Source organism: Lonchura striata, chromosome 1 (assembly GCF_050655825.1).
Source record: "Lonchura striata isolate lonStrDom1 chromosome 1, ASM5065582v1, whole genome shotgun sequence".
NCBI classification, from domain to species: Eukaryota; Metazoa; Chordata; class Aves; order Passeriformes; family Estrildidae; genus Lonchura; species Lonchura striata.
The window spans coordinates 66,629,920-66,653,126 of NC_140703.1; the positions used below are offsets into that span (position 1 = coordinate 66,629,920).

Below are 23,207 nucleotides of genomic sequence, written 5' to 3' on the forward strand. Positions count from 1 at the left end.
GAAACCGGTGGCATGCTGCCCGGCGGTGCCAGGCGGGGGCCAGCCTCCCAGGGGGCAGGAGTGGGCCGGAGTTGAGGGACGTTCACCCGGGCATGCTCTGCACATGGTTACAGGTGGCCCTCTGCGCGCATCGCGTCCAGACCCCAACGCGGGGCTGAGTCCAAACAGACCTCAAATGATTATTATTTTTATTGTTGTTGTTTTGTATTATTATTATATTACCCCAAACAAACAAACAAAACTCAGCAAAGACATGGATGTTCTGTTATGCATCTATGTCTCTGCACATTGAATCTTTTTCCTACCATTTCTAAGCTCGTGCATTTACGTTCTGTCACAATTTTTTAGGGAAAGGAAAAGTAAAGCGATGAACTGGGGGCTGAGCAGCCTCATTCCCTCTGCTCCTCTATTACCAATCCTGGTTACGGCTCGGTCCCGGCAACATCCGGACCGGGCTGACCCAGGGGCACCGGGCGAGACTGGGGCGGCGCAGGGGCAAGGACCACCCGGCTGGAGGCTGCGCCGAGCAGCGCACCCAGGGCAGAGCCTTCGCTGCGCCTCGGGAAGGCGCGTCGGGCGAGCTACCTGGACCGAACCTCGGCTTCGGGCTCGGAGCGCGCCGGGCGAGGCCCCCGCGGAGGCGGACTCACAGAGCCCCACCGCGGCTGCATGGAGCGGGTCAGGCCTTTCCCAAATGCGGAGCGATGTGACGGCGAACTTTCTGCGGAGTCCAGGTTGCTCCTTGGTGCGTCTGCCTCCGAGCGGTCCCGAGCGGCGCGCGTCCTCGGCTCGCCGACGAGCCCCGCTCCAGCGCTCGGCGGGCGCCTTCTCGCTCCTCCCCGCGCCCGGGGCTGCAGCCGGTGAGCACCGCGGAGCGCCCCGGCGGCCTCTGCCTGCGCGGAGCCCCGCGGAGCCGGCGCGGCCGCGGGGGGGCGCGGGCGGGCGCGGGAGCGGCGCGGGCGCGGGGGCAGCGCGGCGGGGGCGGCGGCCGGGCGGGCGGGGGGCGGCGGGACGGCGCCCGCCGAGGCACAGGCTGCGGCCGGCTCAGGAGAGAGCGCGGCGGCGAGCGCGGAGAAACCCGCGTGTGCCCGTCCGCGCTCCTTCCGCCGGCATTGGGGTGTCTTCGCTCCCTCCCCGCGCCGCGCAGCCCGCGCTCCGGTGGGGACCGCCGCGTCGGGCGGAGCTGTTACTTTTTGCAGCCGGCATGAGGCTTCCCGGGGGAACAAGGAGACGCCGTGCTAAGCAACCGGGGAAGAACCTGCCTCTCATCTGTTGCAGCGGAACCCGGCGGCAGGCGCGGTCCCCCCGGCCGGAGGTGATGGGCACCCGCTGACTCGTGGCGTGCGTCCGAGAGTGCCTGCATGTGCGGCAAACATGGAGAAAATAAAGTAAAAAATGTGGATAGTGCCTGAGACGGACGGCAGCCAGTGAAACAAAACAAACACGTTGTGAAGGGATTTAATTTGCAAACGGGATTGAAAAGGGTACAACTTCCATGGGAAAATGTGACCTGTTAAAACTGCTGTCGGAAAATGCCGGCTGTCAACGCAAGCACCTAAACCAAGTAAGTTCTCGTCAGCTTTGATCTGTCCTCTTTCTGAGCCTTTGATTACCTTTTTGACCCTCTGCAAAAAAAGAAGAGGCTATGACTGTCTAAGGTAACTTTTTGCGCCGACAAAAGCAGCCAAAAGCAGCCTAAAGCGACATCGTGCAAGCCCTTGGCCTTTGGTGATAGTCCAGAGGCGTATTAGCATCTCTTCCTTTCCTCTTGTATGTAATAAACGTATTTTTCCCTGGCAGCCGCTGCCGCGGGGAGCGGCATCCTTCGGTCGCTGGGTGACACCTGCAGCGCAGCGGAGCGCCCCGGGGCCGGAGGGAGCGGCGGGGGCCGCTCCGCGGGGCAGGAGGAGGCTCCGCGTCCGCCACCCGCGCTCCGCACCCGCTCCGCCCTCGCCCCCGCGGCTGCTGCCGGCCCTGCCGGGCTGAGAGCGCCGCGGCCGCCGGCAGCGCCAGACGGGAGTGCACATGTCACGCACACGGGTGGGTGCGGGAGCCGCGCCACGGAGCGCCCCTGGTCCCCACGTTAGTGGCGGCCGCAGCTGCGATGTCCCCGCAGGCGCCTCTCCCCGCGGGGACCTCGCTCGCCGCCGGCCAGGCCGCAGGAACCCTCCAGGAGAGGCGGGAGTCCTCCAGGGAAGCCCCCAGCAGGGACCTGGAGGACGGCGAGGTGCAGGCGGCAGCATTAGAGCAGGGTGAAGTGGGGCGTGGGATGGCGCCTGGAGCAGAGGAAGGGACTGGAGGGTTCATCCCCATGTGGGGTTTACACGGCAAGGCCCTGACGCCTGAGGTGATGGGAGAGAAGCTGTGGTCCTGTTGGGAAGAAGCGGCTGATGCTCTGGAGGTTTAAATGACGACAGAAACTCAGCACACCCGAGGCACACAACTGTAGTTGTGGCTACAGTTGTCAAAACCTACAGACTCGTTAATCGAATATTTCTCTGTTTTTACCAGAAAGCATCTTTTATGCACTTTTGTTTTACTGGACTTAGTTGAGTGACTTCCTGTTAGCATGGCAACCAAATTTTAGATTTCTCTATGTATGACTTGTGAGATGGCTCTTCCAACATTACAACACCTTTCAGGTGTAAGTAAATAAAACCAACTTCTATTATGTGTTTCTGTTAACAGAGAATGAGTAGTCCAGAAGCAAAAAAAAAGAAAAAAAGAATAGGTAACAGAGATGTATGTTTGTTTCATCTGAGAAATAGGTTGTTATAAGAAACAATGCATGTAGAGATTTTCTTTAGAATGCAGAATAGACAGAGTGGGAAACAGTATAAGTTCTATACACTAAATACCAATATTACAGTACCTTTAAGTCCAGTTTCCTTGAAATTTCAATTTTGATTATATTGCAGTGACATGGAACATTTCAGTGTTTACGTTACTTGCTTCAAAGCCCACACCTGGATAGCTTAGCAAGGTTTTCTGTGCAAGCATACTGAATTTTCTATAAATTAACCTCATTCACTTAAGCAGTAGTTTTGTGTACAGTTAGGGAAGCCAGGCACCAGTGAGAGTGCATTAGACCTGTTCTAGAATAGCAGAAATTCTGGAAGACCTGAATTCATGCCCGTTTTTTAGACAAGACTCAGAAATAAGCTTTATCCTTCAGTGTCAAAATAGCTGAAGCCAGACATAGTTTTCCTTTAGTGTTGCCTTCTACACTGAAAGGCCTTAGTCTTGTTTGCAGGAGGATGGCATTATTTACTGTGTTTTTTGTTTTTTTTTTTTTTTCTCTTTTTTCTTCTGTTATTCTGACTTAGGAACAGATGAGACTCTATTTGGAAACAGGAAAACAAAAATATGTCTGTCTTTTAAATTTAACTTCAGCCACTTACTCTGACTCTATGTATAGCAGTCATTGCCCTTAAAATAGCTCCAGAAAAAAAAATCCATTTCTTCTTATCTCATGCTATTTAGAGGCAAATACTGCTAGCTGAAATTTAAGTGAAATTGAGGTCACTACAGATCTGGTATGATTTTGATTCTCTTTTTGAGATATCTTTGCTTATCTACTGAAAATGTTGGGTCCTGACCAGTGTGGTTCTGCTCTTGGTGACAGTGGGCTTGCATTTCTTCAGCATGGAGAGACCACCAAGTATATATTGAAGGATACACGTAGAGACAACAGTTTAGGGATTAGCTTTCACCTTTGTATGTGTGTGTGTGTGTGTTTATTGCCTGAGTTAATTGGCAAGGAAGAATGTGCATGTCCAAAGACCTGAGACCTGTCTCCCTACCAGTACACTGTTTAATCTGTCAGCTTTTTCTGGGATTTGATTCACTGGAGTGAGATAGCAAAACCAACAAGGAATATCCTGTGTGGCATCTCTGCTTGCCTCTGGTAGTGCTGGTAGTCAGTGTTAAAAGGGACTGAATTAATTTTGAAAATTATGACTAAGTCACCTTAACTTATCTTACAGAAAGGCAGAATAGAAGCAGGAAGAAAAGACTCTCATAATCTGTTTAAAGAAAAAGCAGATAAAAATAGATGGAGCATTGTTCTATTCAGACATTTAATGGCTTTATGAGTGTCAGATTTATCATTACTTTTTCTATTCAGTTTTAAGTTGTATTGGGTTATGTTCTTGTTACTTTCTCAAATAAAATGTTCTTAATTACTGAAGAAACGTTGAAGGTAAAATCAATCTTCCATCAACATGTTTTGTGATTAAACAAAATTCAAAAAAACATCTGTTTTAGAAGTCCTGAATAATTGAGAAAGATAAGCCAAACTTTGCCCTTGCTTTATTACACTGATACTACTTTAATTAGTATAGCATAGTGTCAGTGTAACACCAGGAACAATGGTGCCAGGATCCTCATGTCCACTGTGATTTGTTGCTGGAAAAAAAATCTCCTGACTAAATATATATTAATTTAGTTTTGTTAAGTCAATACAGGGGTAGGCTGAGCAAATTAAATCTTTCTGTCACAGATACGCATGCAGAAGTCCTTCAAAGGGGCATTACCTTTCAGAAAAGTAGAATTTAAGGCTGTCAAAAGAGGAGCAACTAAAAATAAGACAATTTCTTTGTACAGAGAATTTTTCAAAGGAATAAAAAGGTTTTTAGTGTGCCACAATGACGAAAGTAACAAATAAATGACTTTGCTATTGTATCATGTTCTCGGAGTTGTGGGCTGTTTTGGTTTCATTTGAGTTTTTTTTCCTCCCTTCAAAAGTCTGTTTTGGTTTAAATTCTCAAATTACTTCTTCCAGTCTTTTACAACTGCCTTTCTAGTTTAGATATTGACTTGTGTGAGACAAAAACTGAAAAGAACCTTGGATAAAAGTTACTTTTTTTTACAGCTAAAGAATTCTTCAGCGAGTATGGCCTGAAGTGGGACAGAACTTCCTTAAATATGTGTGAATTGTATGTTTGTTTAGGATTATGAACCAGTCAAATCTAATCCCTGAAGTTCATGACAGTTTCTGCAATTTCTTGGTCACTGTGTCTGTACTCAATATGTTAATCTCAAAAGCTTCTGACATACTTGTGCATATCAGATGAACCATTTGAATGTTATGATCCTATTATCTGGTGTATTTTGCAGTGGGTAGAAAGGGGAACAGTAAATGGAGAAAGACTTTTCACTGAACTTTTCGGGGAAAGAGGTTATGGGATTCTTCTGGAGATGCTTCCCACATATCATTGGAAACTTCTGAGGATCAAGCAGCTGTTCCTCAGGAGGCAATTCCTCCATTCCACCACTGGTGCATGGACAGCCCCTAAGCAGTCAAGGCATGGGGTGGTGCCCTTAAGCTCTTCAAGTCCTAGCTCAGCATACATTGGTTTTCCATGATAAACAAGATCTTTTCCTTTGGTATTGTTTCTTTAGAGTGATTCTGATACCAGTGTTAAGGACCACAAGTTCATCCTTCCTTGGCTCAGAGAATCAGAAAGCTCGTCCTACCTGCATTCACACCTAAGAATGAAGGCAAAAGCAGCCTCGGACTCCTCGTGTCCTTGTGCCAGATAGGCAAAGCATACAGTTCATGGAGAGTTGGCACCAAGGAGGACTCCAGCCTCCTTACAGATCTTGTAGCATGCAGGCTAATCTGTTGTGGCTACATTTTATAACCCTAAACTGACATGGAATACCTGTTTTCCAGCTGTCAGGGTGAACCTGGAGTATCTCTTTTCCTTTCCTGGAAAGAGAAGGGCTGAAGCAGAGAGTAAACCATCCTCTGTATTTTGTCATCTCTTTTATAACAGAACAAGCATCCTCCACAGGTGACTGTCTCTCTTTGTTAACCATGCAGCAAAAGCCAAGGCAAGGAACCTTCCGTCTTAAGATAGATTTGCTGAATCCCAGCTGTGCAGAGCATGCTGTGGTAGTACTTCATAAAGGTTGAATAAGCACAGAGGTCAGTAGATACTGGATAAATGGTTGCTATAATCAGCCTAAAATGTACATTTTAAAAAACCTGCAAAAAACCGTGAATACACATGCACATGCTCCAAGCTGCTGTACTAACTTTTAAAAAATCTGTAAATAGCATGAACTCATATCTTCTGGAAGTTAGCCAGCTGCCACCTCTGCAATCCAGTTTCCTTTCACAGGATTTTTCAAAACATGGAGTCTTATGCAAACTCTCTATAATAACTACTTAAATTATAACTATTTAATAACTAAAATTTTTGTCACTTTCCAGCTCAGGTGTCTGGTTGTCATGTCTGTCAGAGAGAGGCAGCTGCTGCCAAAGAACATAGAAACTCTCTCAGTGATGTTTAAGTAGTGGGGGTGATAATTTACCCAGGTCATAAAGCATGAATGGGGCATTAATGCAGCTCTGTATCCAGCCCAAAATATATGGTGGCAAGTTGGCCTGGCATGAGAGCCTCACTTTTTCTTACATCTCACATCTCCTAGAGTGATGGAGACATTCTGCCAGTAAGGATCTTCCTGCAGTCAACTCTCTGTGAGATTCACTGAGAATTCAAATTTCTTCTTCTGACCATCATTTAATTAAAATACCCACTCACATCAGGGTATTAGGTTAGCAGTTGTAGTAGAAACAGTGCTGTCCTGTGTTTGTTAAATTAATGGATAAACTTTCACCAGTGATCCTTAGTCATGCCCTAAATCAGAAGAATATCAAAGATTTGAAGATGAAATCTGTACTCTTCCCTAGCATACAGATGTTCTTTAACCAATTAGCAGTTTGATGTCAGGCCAGAGAGTACTGGACTAAGAAGATAGAGTACCAAATTTACATTAGTGAAAATAGTATTGTCTTCTATATTTTTTCTTCTAAAAATTCATATACTTTATCTTTGCCAATAAATATTGTATTCTGTGCATTGATTTTCTACTCTCATTTCCATTATAAAAAGTAAACCAGACCAATTTACTTCTTTTGAGTAAAGGAATGAATAATAGGATTATAGCTGAAGATGAACAGTCATATTCTGTCTGATTTAAGATTACCCCTAGTACATTTCTATATACTAATTTCAATCAAAAATATTTTAATGGACAATTTTGAAAAGCTCTAGAAAGGGATTTTTTGCAGTGAAGGCCTATGGTTTTTTTCACCTAGGTCCCACAAATTTGATTATAGGTGTGAACACCAACCACCTACATTTTTTATATAGTCACTGGAGAGAGACAGAAACCTCCCATGAGCAAAGTAATCCAACCAATTTATAACGACATAGAGGGGAAAGAAACCAGGTATTTATTGTTTCTGATTGTTGTTTAATTTCAACAGAGCTTTTTACACAGCTGAAGTAAGGCAAGATAAACCTTACCTTAGTGGTAGATCCTGTTGACTTTGCTGATATTGATGCAGACATCATAACAACAATATATGTCTGCAATATAATTTAAATATTCTGTTGTCAAAATTTTTAGGAGTTTGTGAGTGGGTTGGGTAGCTGAAATACACTTCTAGTTGTGCCAAGGGAAATGGGAGTGTCAGTTGGACTCTTGCAAAGGAAGAACACGCTGTTCTGGAGGCTCACATCCTGCCTCCTCCAAGAGCAAGGTGACTTTTTTCCAGAGAGAGCACATTGTATCTGTGGAGCAAGGGAAAGCAAGCACAGATTCTCTCTTCAAATGTTCTCAGCATTGCTAGTGCCACCTTAGTCCACCAAACGCAGAAATTACCTCTCAGCGATGAAGTAGTTTGAACTGATGTTCATGTGGAAATGCTCATTATTATTAAACACTTGAAAAGCAATCCTTCTGCTGCTCTTCAGCACTGATTGCTGAATAGATCCCTGCCTATCTTCCACTGAAAAATAGGAAAAATATTCCATTTGTTTATGTTGACAACTTTTTATTTTTTAGGCTGGGAGAGGTACTGGTCATTCCTTTCTGATTGCAATGATTTAAAGTTATGAGAGCTGCAGTCAATCCCTTGACTTGTTTATGCTGGCACAGTGAGTTTGTTTTTAAAATTTGGTGTGTTCCGTATTGCATTTATGCCTGAAACACCACATGTGCTTTCCCCATAGTGGCTTTAACTGGCAGATACCCTACAGGAGGAATTTTGGCCATGAATAAAACCAAATCCAAGTTGCCTACAGAACAGTTGTCTAATTTGCCTTAAGCCTTTTAGCTACAAAACTGTCATTCCAAAGGCTGTTACTAACTGTTTGTCTTTGAATTCATCTAGACACTGTAGCATCAGACCTCAGCATCTGTATAGCCTTTAGAAAGAACTTGGTAACTTCATAGGGTGATTCATGTGACATATCTTGAAGGAAATTAATTGCCCTCTGCAGGGAGTGCATTTCTTCCCGTTTGTAATGAAGGAAGATTGGGATGACAAACCAGCCTTTGATGTCATTGTTTTGGATTCCTGGCTTAGTGAAGATGTGTCTCAGCTTTATTTTTTGCATATTTTAAATTGAAGTACTTTATTGTGTCACATAATGATTAATAAAGTTTCCAGAATCTAATATGAAGACTGTGTTGCACTATTTTTTTTTTTAATCTGTTAAGGAACCTGGTACCTATGGCACAGGTATGACATATTTCAACTTGATGACATAGCCAGGTATTTGCACTAATTCCTAGTTTGTAACTACTCTTGTATTTTCTCATAAAAGGCATCATGCTTCCTACAGAGCAATTGCAAAATAATATTTTGGTCTGTCCACTTACATAAAAATATCTTATTCATGATTAACTTAGTAATATTAACTTTGAGTGTATTTGTTTATGCACTGAGGCCAGTTGTACCAAATACTGATGCAATATGAGATGATTACATTTATTTTGCTGCAGTGTCTTTATGTAAAACTAAACTTCCACATAACTACTCTTTTTGTTTTTCTTTTTTCTTTTTTTTTTTTTTTTTGTAATTTAAAATTTTCTGTTTTCAAAATACTTAAACCCAGCAGGCTGAACAGAAGTTTGAAACTCCCTTCTTTTCAATGTGATTTTGCCCACAGAGGAAGGAAGCAAGGGATGCTCAGTGAGCTGGGTTGCATTTCAGTCCTTGGCCACTAGTCCACCCTCAGAGCTGCACTGACTGACTGAACTAGCTTGGCTGCACAACCTGGATTTTATAAGGATGGGCTCATTTATAAGGATCAAAGAAGGATTTCTCATTCATGCCCACTGTGCTTCCTGTGCATTCACTTCCTAGAAACCATCCTCCTTTTGCTACTGCTTGTGCTGGCTTTAAGCCACGTGGGAACATTTTTCCATCCAAAGAATTCCTTTGGAATAAGTTCAGACAGGGTTTAGCTTTAAAGGTTTTTACAGTTAAAAAGATTCTCCAGTGCATAGGATCTGTCTGTTTTGTCATTTTATTTTGTTAAAGAAACAAGTTTCCTTTCTTAGCACCCTTAGTGAGGAGTTTTACCAATGTCTCCATAATTGATGTGCTCCTGTGCATTCACCCATGTCCCTTATTAACTTTGGATTTTTCACTCACTTGCTCAGTACATTAAGTCCAGAAGTTGTAGGTGAGCTCTTGTTGAGATTGAAGAGGATTTCATTTGGCTTTATTGGCACCAAGTTCTGTGGGAAGGAAGCAATCAGCTGTCCCTGAGGAGAAATTAGGGCCAGCAGTACCTGTGAGTGGGTCAATTGGTCTGTGTGATGAGATATGTTCAAGGAATTCTTCTTCTGGTTGGTCCTCAGAGCCTTTGAAGTTCTTCAGGGCATTGCTATTAACACCCAAGAAACAAGTAATGTAGGACATAGTGTCTTACACTACCCAAACTCCACATGTCAGGGTCCTTATTTTCAGAAAGAATCATTGCTGATTAGTGATTCTTCTCAGTGATAATCTAAACCAGGCTTCTGCTAAAACCAAGGTTTGCTGAATTTGGGCAAATTAGCAAGGGCAAGAGTGGGACTTTGAGGAGGATAGAAATAAGTTGATATTTCAAAACAAAAGTGGGCAAAACAGTAAGTGTTGCATTTTCAGAGTAATCAAGGAAATAAAGACAAGGAAGATCATGACTTGAGAGACATTAGCACACTCAAGTAGGTCAGCTCATGCTCATCTTCCCCATGATAATCCTAGTGACAATTAGATAATAGACACCTTTAAGAGCTTGATTTTCTTTTGGAAACATGATGAGTTGTTTGATGTGTACTGGGGCAATGTGACATTTTTGTCATCTTATTCCATTAGTGTTTTCCTGCTGAATTGCCTACTTACTGTTGTTTTAACACTCTTAAACCTATTGCTGAAAAACAAAGCCTACAATAAAAATTACCTAAACCAATCTCATGGTACCCAAATTCATGATAGCAAAGCTTTATGGCCAGCACATGATGGAATGCATTTTAGAAATTAAGATGCTTCCTTCTAATTTAACCTCAATTCAAGAAAGTATTAAAGCATAAAGAAATTCTGATGTTCTGCTGAAAGCATCTTCAGAAGGTGCTTCCTGTTAAGCATTATCTTCATCCTTTTCTCAGTATAAGACATTTTCACATTTTCCTTAATCCAGGCTTAAGAGTACAATTTGAAAGTTCAGGTGAACATTTTATATATGACACCAAAACCAGATATCAATAATGCGCAAACCGACTTCTCTCTAGCAATTTCTCAGGTGTTAGAAATACATTAAAGATGTTTGTTCTTTGCATGTTTGCATTCTCCTTTGGATATATGACTTTTGTTCAGCTGTTCAACTCATTGTTCAAGATTTCTCCCATTCCTTTACCATATCTCCCTGAGAAAACTCCTTTTATGACATACTTTTGTTAGATAAGTAGCCGTCATTTAAGAAGGTCATTTTGTATCCAAAGATGCCATGTTCAAAAACTCTTTCAGCCGCTTTTGCATATTGTAAATGTTCCTAAAATCCCAAAAGCTTTGTGCTTTTTCATTTATTGGTGCATTTATTTGTCGGACATTGCAACTGTGCATACTCTTTGGTCTTAGGGAAATATTAAGATTATAAGTGAATTTAAGATGGTGATAATGATCAAAGTAATTTGAAATTACACCACTCTTACATGAAATTTTACAAAATATAAAATAAACAATTGTGCCTTCTCATCACTCCTACATATGTAAAGATGATGTAATTTTAGAAAATTTGTTCCCTTAGTTTCAAGAGAATTATAATGCTCTGGCAGCTTCTTGTTTCTTCTCAGTAATTTAGCAGTTTACGAAAAATATGTTGTGTTTACTTTTCCACTCTAATGCAGTCAATGCAATTACAAGTTGTGGAGAATCTAATCCAAAACCTTTTCATTGCTGAGTATTTTAGAAAACATGTAGTCCTGAAACATTAATCTGTTCGCAATTATTGCCATGGTTGCAGCCAGCATCTGTCCTGTGTAATATAAAATCTCCATTCTCTGTCTAAATACCTTTTTCTGTTGCAGTTTACAGACTCATATATATGGAATATTGATGGAGGGAAGCAGTGATTCTTTGTTTTAAATAAACTGCTATAGTTGGCAAGGTCTAAAATCTTACTGTGTGTGATTATAAGAATTCCTGCATCTTTCTGTTGCTGGGAAATTGACTTTAAGAGTGAAAATGAAGTAGGGAATGACATGTAAATTTTTTAAACCAAACCTCTTTTTTAATCTATTGCGAAACATTCAGGAGCCGTTCTGAACAGGATTTTATAGAATTGCCAAAAACCAATTTCTATGTCAAGGTTATAAAACATCAAATGAAAAAATAACAGTCTTGGAAGTCTCTACTATAAGCAGAACTCTAGTGCACTATTATATATTCAGTATGTTCAAGCTGTTATTCATACTTCCTGTAAATCCCATAAACTTCACTGAACATAAGGCAACATGGGTTAAACATTTTACCTACTTACGTCAACTGTGAAACCAGACTTTGTATTATGATGGAATGATTTCCAAGATTATGGATGTTCCAATTGTATTCTGTGCCAGAATACTCATATTTATAGGTCCTTACAGTTTTGTATGTATATGCATATACATGTATATTTACATGTAGAAAGTAATATTTATGTGCATTGTGTAACTGACACACATGAAATGTTAATACTTGCTCTGGCAAGTGAAAGAGGAGAGCTACCCAGAGTTCAGAAATACAGTCTGATATAGCCTAATATAGCCTAGTAAAGTGTCTATCTTGTGTAAGCACACACAGAGTTATATCAGTATCTCGTTGCCTGGGATTATTTATCTCTCTGCACTTATTCATGAGATTTAAAAACTAAGTGACTGAGTCCAGCTTTTGGCCAAGTATGGCTTCTTTGCCACCCCAAACAGAGACGAGCTCTTAACTTAATAGCAACCTACCAGGACATGGAAAGTTCAGAGGCAGTTACATTTCTTGTGAATTTAGAGACTCCCAGGAAGTGGAGGCTTCTTAAAAGTCAGTGATTTCTGTCTGTGGAGCTGACAGCTCTGACACTATGCAAACTTAGACACAGCTCCTATAAAGGAATTTTTTTCCTAAGTCTAGTAGTACATACTGCTTGACTGGGACTAATCTTTTATCTTTTATTTTGTTTATTATCCAGAAGGATTTTTTTATTTATTTGTAGATTTTTATGTATAAATTATATAGCTAATGCAATTAAAAGCACAGTAATCTATTAATCAGATTCATGTAAGTCTAACATTTTTGCCTGATCCTAAGGTGAACTGCACATGGCAGCTGTCAGGGAAAGCATCTGAAAGGAGGGAGAATACTCTCATGTTACACAATTTCAAAACCTCCTCAGAAACCTGCTTATGAGTGTAAAGACCAAGGTGTGCATAACATAAAAATAAAATCTAGCCCAGAGAAGCTGTCTATGCTCAATCCCTGGAAGTGTCCAGGTCTGATGGGGCTTTGAGCAACGTGATCTAGTGAGTGTCATCCTCTGTCCATGGCAGAGGGGTTGGAACTAGATAATCTTTGATATCCCTTCCAACTCAAACCTTTTTGTGATTCTGTGATGTGATCCCTCAGGATCCTGCTGGATGTTTCACAAGAAGTCAGTGCAGTGGAGAAAGCTGGGACCCGATTGTGTTTTGTGATCTCCTTCATCTGAGTGCAAGAACCATTGAGAGAATAGAAGAAGAGGATACCATCACAGTGAAAAGGGGGTTTAAGAGTAAGCAGTGTATATCATCTAAACCAATTTAGAAAATGGCCTGACAGATTCAGTTGCCCTGGGACATGCACCTGGATATGGTCTGTGTTGATTAATTCAGAAAAACAGTAACTTGAAATCCCTGATGTATCTCCTTTGTTGGTAAAACCGGGAAACACTAACCAAGATTCCATCTTTTTGTCTTAAACCTTTTGATCATCTCTGCACTCACCTGTCTACAAAACACTGAGTAAGCTTCCCCCTTTTTTTGCCTGGACCTATGAAGTAGCTGCATGCGGTGGCTGAGTGTAAAAGAAATGAAGAGATCAAAGCCAGCGAATCTGTTAGACTTCTCTAGGTAACTATGTTTGAGTTAGTCACAAATTGGTCTATAGAAATTACTTTTCAATTCTTGATCTCATGAGTTTAAAAGAATAGTTTAAAGTTTTTCAGAACTGTCACACAAAAAAGTTAAATTTCTTCTGAGTCATTGATTATTAATATCTATCATCTGCAGATAATTTATCCTGTTCTTTTCAGTGCTAGCTGGTAACTTATGCAGTGGAACAGGTAAATTCCTTGATCAAACAAGGATAAGTGCTAAGTGCTACCAAGACTAAATTAAGGAAATGCAAGGATTTTACTTGGACTGCCAGGTCAGAAATGGAGATGGCCAAAAGCTGCAAACAAAATAGGCTTACAGGCTTAAGTGAAGCCAGTAGCAGCTATTCTGAAGAGCCACACTCATGTTTGCTGAGGTCCATAAAGCAGCTCATTTCTTCACTGCCTGTGTGTTAGATTTTCTCAGACGTGTTTTGACAGTTCTTTCCTTTAACAGCCTGGTGCTTATCTCCTTGTTATTTTATGATCATATGTTAATTTTTAATAATTGGAGCTATTTTCTGTGTTGTACCAAACCCCCCCAACTATACAAGGTCTGTCCTAGTGCTGGATGATAGACAAACTTGAGGGCATTGGGGTTTCTTCACCAGATGTCTAAGCCTTGAATGCCAGTAAAAATAAACTGAATAGTCCTCTTCAGGTAAATAACTTTATTCAAGTGTACAAGAGACTGCAACAACCTGTGAAAGTTCTTTATTAAGCAAAATATCTGAATTCATCATACCTTATTATCTTGGGACTGCTGACAATGGATCTGTTCCTAATTAGCGGGCTGAACTTTCAAAAATTCTAGCAACTGAAACCCTCATCTTTCCCATTTTCCTCTGTTGCCTTATGGGGTTTCAGTAGTGGTCAGAAACATGAATGCAATTTTGCTATAATAACCAAGGAGAGAACATATCCAAAATATCTATTTCAGGATAGAGATGCTTTTTTTTTTAATATTAGAAAAAGGAAAGAAGTTGCTATAGGATTAAAGATATAAACTGGATTACAGATGCCATCAGAAAGCAATAGTAATTAACACCTGTTTGAAAGAAGGTTTAACAGCTGTTTAATTACAAAAAATGAAGAAACTATTCAAGTAAAACACACAGACTAGGAAGAAGCTCACCAGGGAATAGAAAAATATTGGAAAGATTTTCAAGAGATTTTAGGAGTTGATAAAACTATGGTTTGCTGAAGGGGAAAGGGATCTCTACAAGTAGAAGATTTAAGATTGAATAGTACGGTAAAGCTCTATCACAGTGATTCACAAAGGTACAAAAAAGGTACAAAAATCACTTTCTCTGTAATTTCCTAGTGCTAGTTAGTGAAAGAGGTACTAGTAATTTGAGAAACAGTAGTTTTTAGGCTATACAATAATTATAGCTGTTGCACCTCTAGTGTAGTGGTACTGTTGTGCTTATACACGTTAACTCTTCATTGTTTTCTGACCTACAGTATCTGGCACATTTAAACAGAAATCCTATAGGAATTAATTTATTTATCATTTCCTTAACCCCTAGCCTGCCTAGCTAAGTTAAATTTTGCTTTGCCATTGACTTCAACTATGTTATTACTTAAACTACTGAGTAGTTGTAATGCCTTTAATATTTAGCAACAGTCAAGACTGAGAGACACTGTGAGTAGTGGGACAAACTGGCTTGCTGGGGTGTTGGCAGTAGAGGATGGAATATTTTATCTTATACCATTTTGGAGACTTCACATGAAAGAAATCAAAGGGGACATGAGAATGTGCTTAAAATTTCCTGGGAAAGCACAGAGAAAACAAAATATGATAATACCACTGGAGCCTTAAATAACACTGTCTGAGTGACACCAAAAGTCAGCTATGTAGTATTGTGGATGTAATTGCTGAACTGTAGCAGTCCTGGCAGCTTTTGAGAATCAAATGACTCATGTATTTGGGTGGTATAAGATTCTTAAGCATATTTAATTTTCTCTTGCTGTTGAATAAGAAGCAACACAGACCAAGAGCTACACGGCATCTTGGCAGTCAAGTAGGAGAGACTCCAAACAAAGGAAGAGTTAGAACAAATCCCTGGAATTGAATATACTGTACTGGAACAAATTGATGAAGCTAGGCAATGTAAACAATAATTTTTTTTATTTCTTTTTTTTTTTTTTTTTATACAAATAAAATCAATCAAAAGTGAAAGACTACCCATTGAAGAGTCAAGTGATCTTGATAATTTGTATTTTTTTTCTGTAAAAATTGTTTTGGTACTTCCTCTAGAAAAAGTGTTGATTTCCTGTGTATCAGATATGTAAATCTCATTACTTGTACAAAGTAACACAATGAACTTGTAAGATGTAGTGGATTACAATCTGGAGGATAATAATTTAAATGAAGAAAATAAGATGTGTTGATGTTTTGGGAAATTTTTCAACTGATTTGAATACAGTCAGAATCTTACTGCCTGCATCTAGATTTTTTTAAGCCCTGTAGCATTTTTTGCCCTGTTTAACAGTGGCAAAAAAAGTGTATCTATAGGCAGGAGTAGAGTAACAGAGTGCCTTCACTTGCTGTAGTACTAGGCAGGGTCTGTGTTTTGCAATCCTCTGTGGGTTTCTGTTTCACCGAGTCATCCAAACTTCTACGTAGACCACAGAAAATTTTAGCATCTTCACAATCCTTCAGCAATGAATTCCTCAAGTAATTGCTTGAAGTCTCATCAGCACTTTCTTTTACTTGAACTTGACTCTTACTGCCTGTTTGATTGCCTCTGGATCTCATACCTGAAAAGCCAATGAACAAATAATCCATGTCTGTCCTTTTCTTGACACCCACAATTACACAGACCTGCATTACACCTTCCATCTGTTCTCCTTTCACAGAGTGAAAATTTGTACCTTATTTAGTCATTCTGCTTCTGGAGATTTAATCATTCTGCTGCTCTTTTCTGACGGTTTTCCAGTACTACTGGCTCCATTTTTTGAGATAAGGAGCCTAGAAGTGCATGTTCAATCCTGCATGACACTCTGAAACTACAGACACAAACATGTTTGCATTAGTATGAGTGAAGCAAATTCTCTTTGACAGGAAATGGGCATGATAATTAGAGAAAATTCATCTCAGCTTTTGGGAACCATGACTCCAAAGTGTTTGCCTTGTCCCTTTCTATAAAAGAAGAGTTACAGAGTATTTCTTTTCTTTTCCTGAAGCCAGCTTGGCAGAGGTAGCTGAGACATGTAACTGGTTATAACTCATTTATGCATAGACAAGGAAGGAAGATTTATAAAATGTCTTGTGTTTTGTTTATGACAGTCTATTTCAATGCTGAGAGCATAACTTTTATTCTGCTAATTGAAATGAAAATCAAACAGTGCTGCAAAACCTGAATCATTATTTTGTATAAATGCTTGCTAATGCTAGTAATCAGTCCTTTAGTTCCTGTACATGTGTTAAAATTCTGCTTATTACTCACTGTAGCATATGGATCTAGTGGAAATTGTAGAAGAACTTTTGTAATTCTTTTGAATTTTCACAGTCTCTGCCCAGCTGAACTTGTTCTGAGTTTGTTAAAAATGTATCTCAGGCTGTGGAACTGCAGAATTTAAGAGAATAGGAATTTACTGAGTCATATAATACTGAAAATAAGAGTTGGGAGACTACTCACTGAGCCATGCAGAATCCACTGTTCTTTCTTGGTTTTTGCACTCTAATTACACATATCACAAAATAAAAATCCCTCTTTTTCTTCAGACTTGAAGTTTATAATTCAAGTGTACTTGTTTCTCTTCAAGGCATCCAAAGAAAATAAATCAGAGATTCTTTAGCAAAAGGTTAATTGTTCAGTTGTTTTTCTGGTTTGTCTTCTGGAAAAAGGAGTCATAATTTAATCTCATTTTCTAACATCTACCTGAGAAATTTACAATTTATATTACAGGACTCTTGAGATGCATTTACAATCAAGTTCCCCTCAACTGGCAGTGACAGAAACATAACCCAGCCATGGGCTTGAACAGTTCTGATTTTCACCAGAGTAATATTTGAAAGCTCATGCCAAAGGGTGATGCCAATTCCTTAGAACTGAAAGGTGTTTTCTATGTTATTAAATATGAACAGCCAAAGTGGAGGGAAGCCTGAGTAGGCAGATAGGCCATGCTCAATATATTTCCAAACTCTGAGGAACTATTAAACATGAAGGTGTTTCACTGTATTTTAATGGATTTTTAATTACAAGGAATACGAAAATTACTTGATTCTGTTGTGCTTCTCTGTGACAGAGCATTAGAGATGATAACCTTGTAGTTCTGAAATGCCACAAAATCTATCTCATGTCACTATATAATCAGAATAGAAAAACACTTTGTGTTTTTCATTTTGCATTGTTGCTGGGTTCTTTGATCAGCAACTGCACTGCAAAGCTTATTCTCTTCTTGATATGTTTTGATATGGGATTGAAATATTCACTTGATTGCTCAGCATTCACAGTGCTCAGCATCTTGATCTTACTGACATAGATCACACCCTTTGACAACTCTGCAAACCCTTGGGATGTCAAACATTTGCATTACTCTTTCAGAAAAAAAAAAAAGGCTCAGCCTGCATTGGTTCATTTGGGTGCTTACCCAGGCTTCAGATCTTCCTGTTCTACCCCAGCATGGGTCCCTTCCATGGGGTGCAGTCCTACAGGAAAAGGCTGCTCCAGTGTGGGTCCCTTGCAGGGTCACAAGTCCTACCAGGAAACCTACTCCAGGTGTGGGCTCTCGTCTTCATGGGACCACAGGTCCTGCCAGGAACTTGCTCCTGTGCAGGCTTCCCCCAGGTCATCAGGTTCCCTCAGCCTCCTTTGGGCATATCCATCTGCCCCAGTGTGGGTCTGTTCCATGGACTGCAGGTGAATCTCTTGCTCCCTGATGGACTTCCCAAGTCTGTGGAGCACAGCTGCTTCACCATGGTCTGCACCATTGGCTGCAGGGGCATCTCTGATCCAGCACCTGGAGCATCTCCTCCCCCTGCTCTTCACTGACCTTGGTTGTCTGCAGGGCTCTGCTTCTCACTCCTCTGTCCAGCTGCTGTGGTGCAGCAATTCTTCCCCTCCCTAAATCTATTCTCACAGAGATGTTACCACTGTCACTGATGGGCCTGGCCTTGGCCAGCAGTGGGTCCGTCTTGGGTCTGGCTGGCACTGACTCTGTTGGCATGAGGGAAGCTTCTGGCAGCTTCTCACAGAAGCAACCCCAGTGGTTTCCCCCCATCCCCATGAAAGTCTTGTCATGCAAACCCTACAGTCTGTAGTCTCCCCTAAACTCATTATGCTAGTTCAAAACCTGAATGTCTTCCATTGCATCTTAATGTCTCTCCAACTGAAAGGTCTCAGTTTTAATTAACCAGTTTCTTCCTGTTCTTCTTGATGCCATTGTACTTGCCTGCAATGGTCCAAAGCAGATGTTGTTTACCCTGAAGAATCACATTTTCTAATGGCAGTTATTATTAAAAGCACATTATAACAGAAGGATCAGTCAGTGATTGGTTACATCTTATCTAGTTTTATGATCATGAATAAAGAAATAGACGTCCAAATTTTTTTAGTTATTAATTGGTGTAAAATTAAAAGTAAGCATTTTTTCATGTTAAGGCTGCTTGGGATGAAAATGTATTTTCACGTATATTTTGGATCATCAATATCAGCTATTAGCTTATGCATGAGAATCAAGAGTGAGTCATAAAGAAACAGGGGAAAAGAGAATTCCTATCAGCCAGACTAAATAGATCTCTCTGCTTCATTAGTACTTCTAGAAGCGTATCTAATGAAGGAACAAAGCCCAAAGGCAGACATTGGAAATATATTCCCAAATAAGGCATCCAGATATTGGAATTGCCAAGTATGGTCTGTTTATACTCATCATAAATGTTAATGCTATGACTGGAAGAGAAGAAGGAAGAACAGGGCAGGAAAACCAGCAGGACTCATAAATGGCAGAATGTGGAGTAAGTCATTCTTCCTGAAATGGGCTGCTTATGTTACTGGAGTCTGTATCTCATTCTCATTATAGGACTTGCATTTGCAAGTGTAAATAATAACTACTGCCTTGGAAAAACTTGCCATACTTTATAAAGGGACATAAAAAATGCAGATGAGTATGGTTGGACTGCACATTTCATATAGCTGGCAGTAACAAGAGAAAATACCAAAAGGAAGAGTCATAACCCATGCTGAGTTAATGGTGGGACTCAGTGATCTCATCTTCCATGAGTCTGTAATTTGGACTTTTTGTAGTGCTTTTGGTATGTGGTCAGAAAAGTTAAGAACTGAAGGACCATATGTATAAGAAATACTGCCAGGAGCTACCTCCAAAGCAGAGACTGTAGGAGATTTACAGCAGTGAACTGTATAATAAGCACTGGAGTATGTGGGTGGTGCTACTGCTGCCATTTATAGGCAATAAATACTATTCACTTTTGCTTAAGAAGGAATACTTAAAATTGCAAAGTAGTTGTGATAGTGTAACCAAGAAGCCAACTTTTAGAAATTGTACTACATTGCTTGTTGTTTATAGCTAAAGAAGCTAAAACAAACAATTACTTTTTATGGACAAAATTTCTAGATCTTTTAGCCCAAGGCATATTTAAATATGCGGAAAGAAGATTGCTTGCAATGAGAAAAAGTTTAAAAATTTACACATCTTTATGTGAAAATAATCACATCTGTGGTGTTCACACAGGTGATACTAAGTAACAGAACACACCTTCTAATTTTTCCTAAAAAAAAAAAAAAAATAGTAGTCTGGGGGAAGGCATTAATTTTGTGTAGAGCTTAATTTCATTAAAAATTGTTAGAGAAGGCCAGCATTTTTCTTGCATGGAGTTACCTCCCAATATCTGTTTATCTCTGAGTGTTTTTGCTTAATATCCATAATTGTTTCAAACACTTCATAAGAGCATCTGGTCTGTAATTTTGAAAATAGCCGTATGATTTTATTTAATTCATATAATGATAGATTCACAGAATGGTTTGGTTTGGAAGGAACCTTAAAGATCATCTAGTTCCAACACTGCTGCCATGGGGCAGGATACCTTCCTATTAGTCCAGGTTGATCTAAGCCTGGCTTTTTAAGATATCCAGGGGTGGGGCATCCACAGCTTCTATGAGGAGCCTCTTCCCGTGCCTCACAACCTCATAGTGAAGAATTGCTTCCTAATACCCGATCTAAACCTACCCTCCTGCAATTTAAGGCCATTACTTCTTGTCCTGTGGCTATCTACCCATGTAAAAAAAAATCACTCTCCGGCTTTTTTGTAAGCTCCTTTTAAATACTGGAAGGCTGCAAAAAGGTCAACCCTAAAGTCTTCTCTTCTACAAGCTGAATAAGCTCAGCTCTCTCAGCCTTTCTTCACAGAAGAGAGCTCCACCCCTCTGATCGTCTTGGTAGCCCTGCTCCGGACCTGCTCCAGCAGATCCGTGTCTTTCCTGTGTTGGGGACCCCAGAGCTGGATGCAGCACTCACGGTGGGGTTTCAGGAGAGCGGAGTAAAGGGACAGAACCACCTCCCTCATCCTGCTGGTCATCCCTCTTTTGATAAAGTCCAGGCTTATCCCAAAGTAGTGAGGCATATGTAAACACCACACAGTGTATGCAGTGTTTCAGAGCAAAATACTGCCTTCTAAAGTGGCCACAGTGTGTGGTCTCCTATGACCACAAACATTCATAGCTGAACAGAAGCTTCAAACTTAGATAAATAACAGTAGATATGATTTTTAGAGCTCACCTTTTGTTTTTTTTTTAATAGGTAGCACAAGTATTTTTGATCCAGACCAGAATGTTTGTGTGCATTTTGGATGTATATACAAGTAGGTCCTATGGCTTCATCCTAAAAGCTTTGTAATTTGTGAATGTTGACTTCCATTTGAGTTTTGAATCAGGTCAGTCTGCAACTTCAAAGTTCAGCAAGGGCAATACTGGCATATTTTCTACCAGCTGAAATGAGAGTAATGTCTCTTCTGTATGCAGCTCTTGTCCCAGGTAAAATCAGTTTCACAATCCTAATACTGTGAGTCACTGCAATGTGACTCACCCAGTATCACCCAATGGTATCTTGGGTTCCAGTCCGATGCTTTGCTCACCAGGTAACTGAACAGAAGGATAGCAATTCTGAAATATTTTTTCCCCTTCCTAAGAGTCTCTTGCAAGCATGTTATATAAGCATGTTCTCACCAACACAGGAACATCTGTGGCTATATATGAGTGTGAATAAGTTCTGTGATGTGGAGCTGCTTGCAAGAGTTCTTTTACTTGGTTTTGCAGTATCTGTGGCTTTTTGGCCCTTTGAATGGAGGTGAAGGGTGTATGAACTATTCTTCTGGTAATAAAACATATTTTTCATTCCTAAACAGGTGCTTGGGAGTTAGTTTATGTACACAGTGATCTCAGAGGCTCCTTTACTTTTAATAGTTCAGGATGAATGTCTTAAGGAAAAGGAAAAAAATAAGATGTTGTAATGTGATCTGTAAGTTCAAAAATTCCACAATTTTTTTTAGAGAGGCCAAAGTTAGATTCACTGACTACGCATCTATTTTCTTTTAATTGTGCTCACTGCTTGCATTCAGATGAAATTAGCTTTTATTTACATTAGAAATTGGTTTTATATGGTGGCTTACAAAAATAAGAAATCTCCACATGCACAGGAAGAAATTCTCTATTAAATATTTTATATCATTTAGCATTCAAAGATCTGAAAATGTAGCACATTTCTTGACATCTTATACATAATTTTGTACCTAAATTCTGGAATGGATTATTCAGTCTGAGATGCTTGTGTAGGGTAGAGTGTGATGTAGAAATGAAACAGAAAGTTTATAAGTAGGTGTAGCCAACAAAATTACCTCAAATAATGATCTCCTTGGAGGTTTGCTTCATGTAAAATGGTACAAATCCAGGCAAGATTATAAGCCTTCTATAAGCCAAATACATTCAATCTTTTATATGCTGTGTGCATTCACAACATCACTTAGAATGCTGTGTAGGGCAAAGTCTTCAGAGTACTGTTAAACCCCATTAAACCTCACTGAGATTTAAGTAAGTGCTGGAGTGCTTGCTGAATCAAAGGTAGTCTTCTAGCTCTGTCTGTATGACTGTTTTTGTGAAAGTATGTTTACTATTTATAGTCATACTGATGTCCCTCCTCTAAATTTAATTTATCACAGGTGCCATTTTAGACAAAAAAATCATTGGCCCTATTCATACCAACCATGTGCAAGCAAATGAAGAGATGGCAGAGGAGAACAAAGAGTGTTTTCTGTAGTGTTCCCAGCAGTGTTTCAGTTCCACTGTCCCTTGGCATTTCTCCAGAAAGTCTCATGAACACTGCCCCACAAGACTGCACTGAGGTAACTCGCTCAGGCCAAAGATGTCTTGCTTGTGTGTCAACCTCAGAAAGACAGCTGGCATCTGTGTTTCATTCTTCTGGCTCTTTGTGCCATGCTCCTGTTCAAAACCTGTCCTTCACTTTGACAGACATAGTTTAGATAAAATAGGAAACATACAAATGCTCTGGCAAACATTAGGCTTCTAGGACTGAAAAAGGATGTAGTTTTCTTTTTTTTCCTTTTTGGGAGAAGTGCAGGAAGGAATGCTTCCTTGCTGGGAGGGGATTTCCTTTTGTTGCTTTCTCCAGTCAGTGTTCTTAGCAGTTGAGGAAATCATGCTTGGTAGGACAGTCTCCTAGGATGTCATTTGGTTTTTATGGATGAAATTCTAGTTAGGGTAGGATCAAATGCTGTTGGCATAGCTACAT

The 23,207-nt window shown here is 40.4% G+C and overlaps 1 protein-coding gene across 1 annotated transcript in view; it reads left to right on the plus strand.

Moving 5' to 3' along the window:
• Positions 1-528: 528 nt before the first annotated feature.
• The window catches only part of TRPC4 (transient receptor potential cation channel subfamily C member 4), a 128,966-nt gene continuing 106,287 nt past the window's right edge, over positions 529-23,207 (plus strand). The window contains exons 1-2 of the mRNA XM_021541882.4: positions 529-860; positions 1,279-1,564. The gene's annotated coding sequence lies outside the window, so the exon portion shown is untranslated. The remainder of the gene's footprint in view (positions 861-1,278; positions 1,565-23,207) is intronic.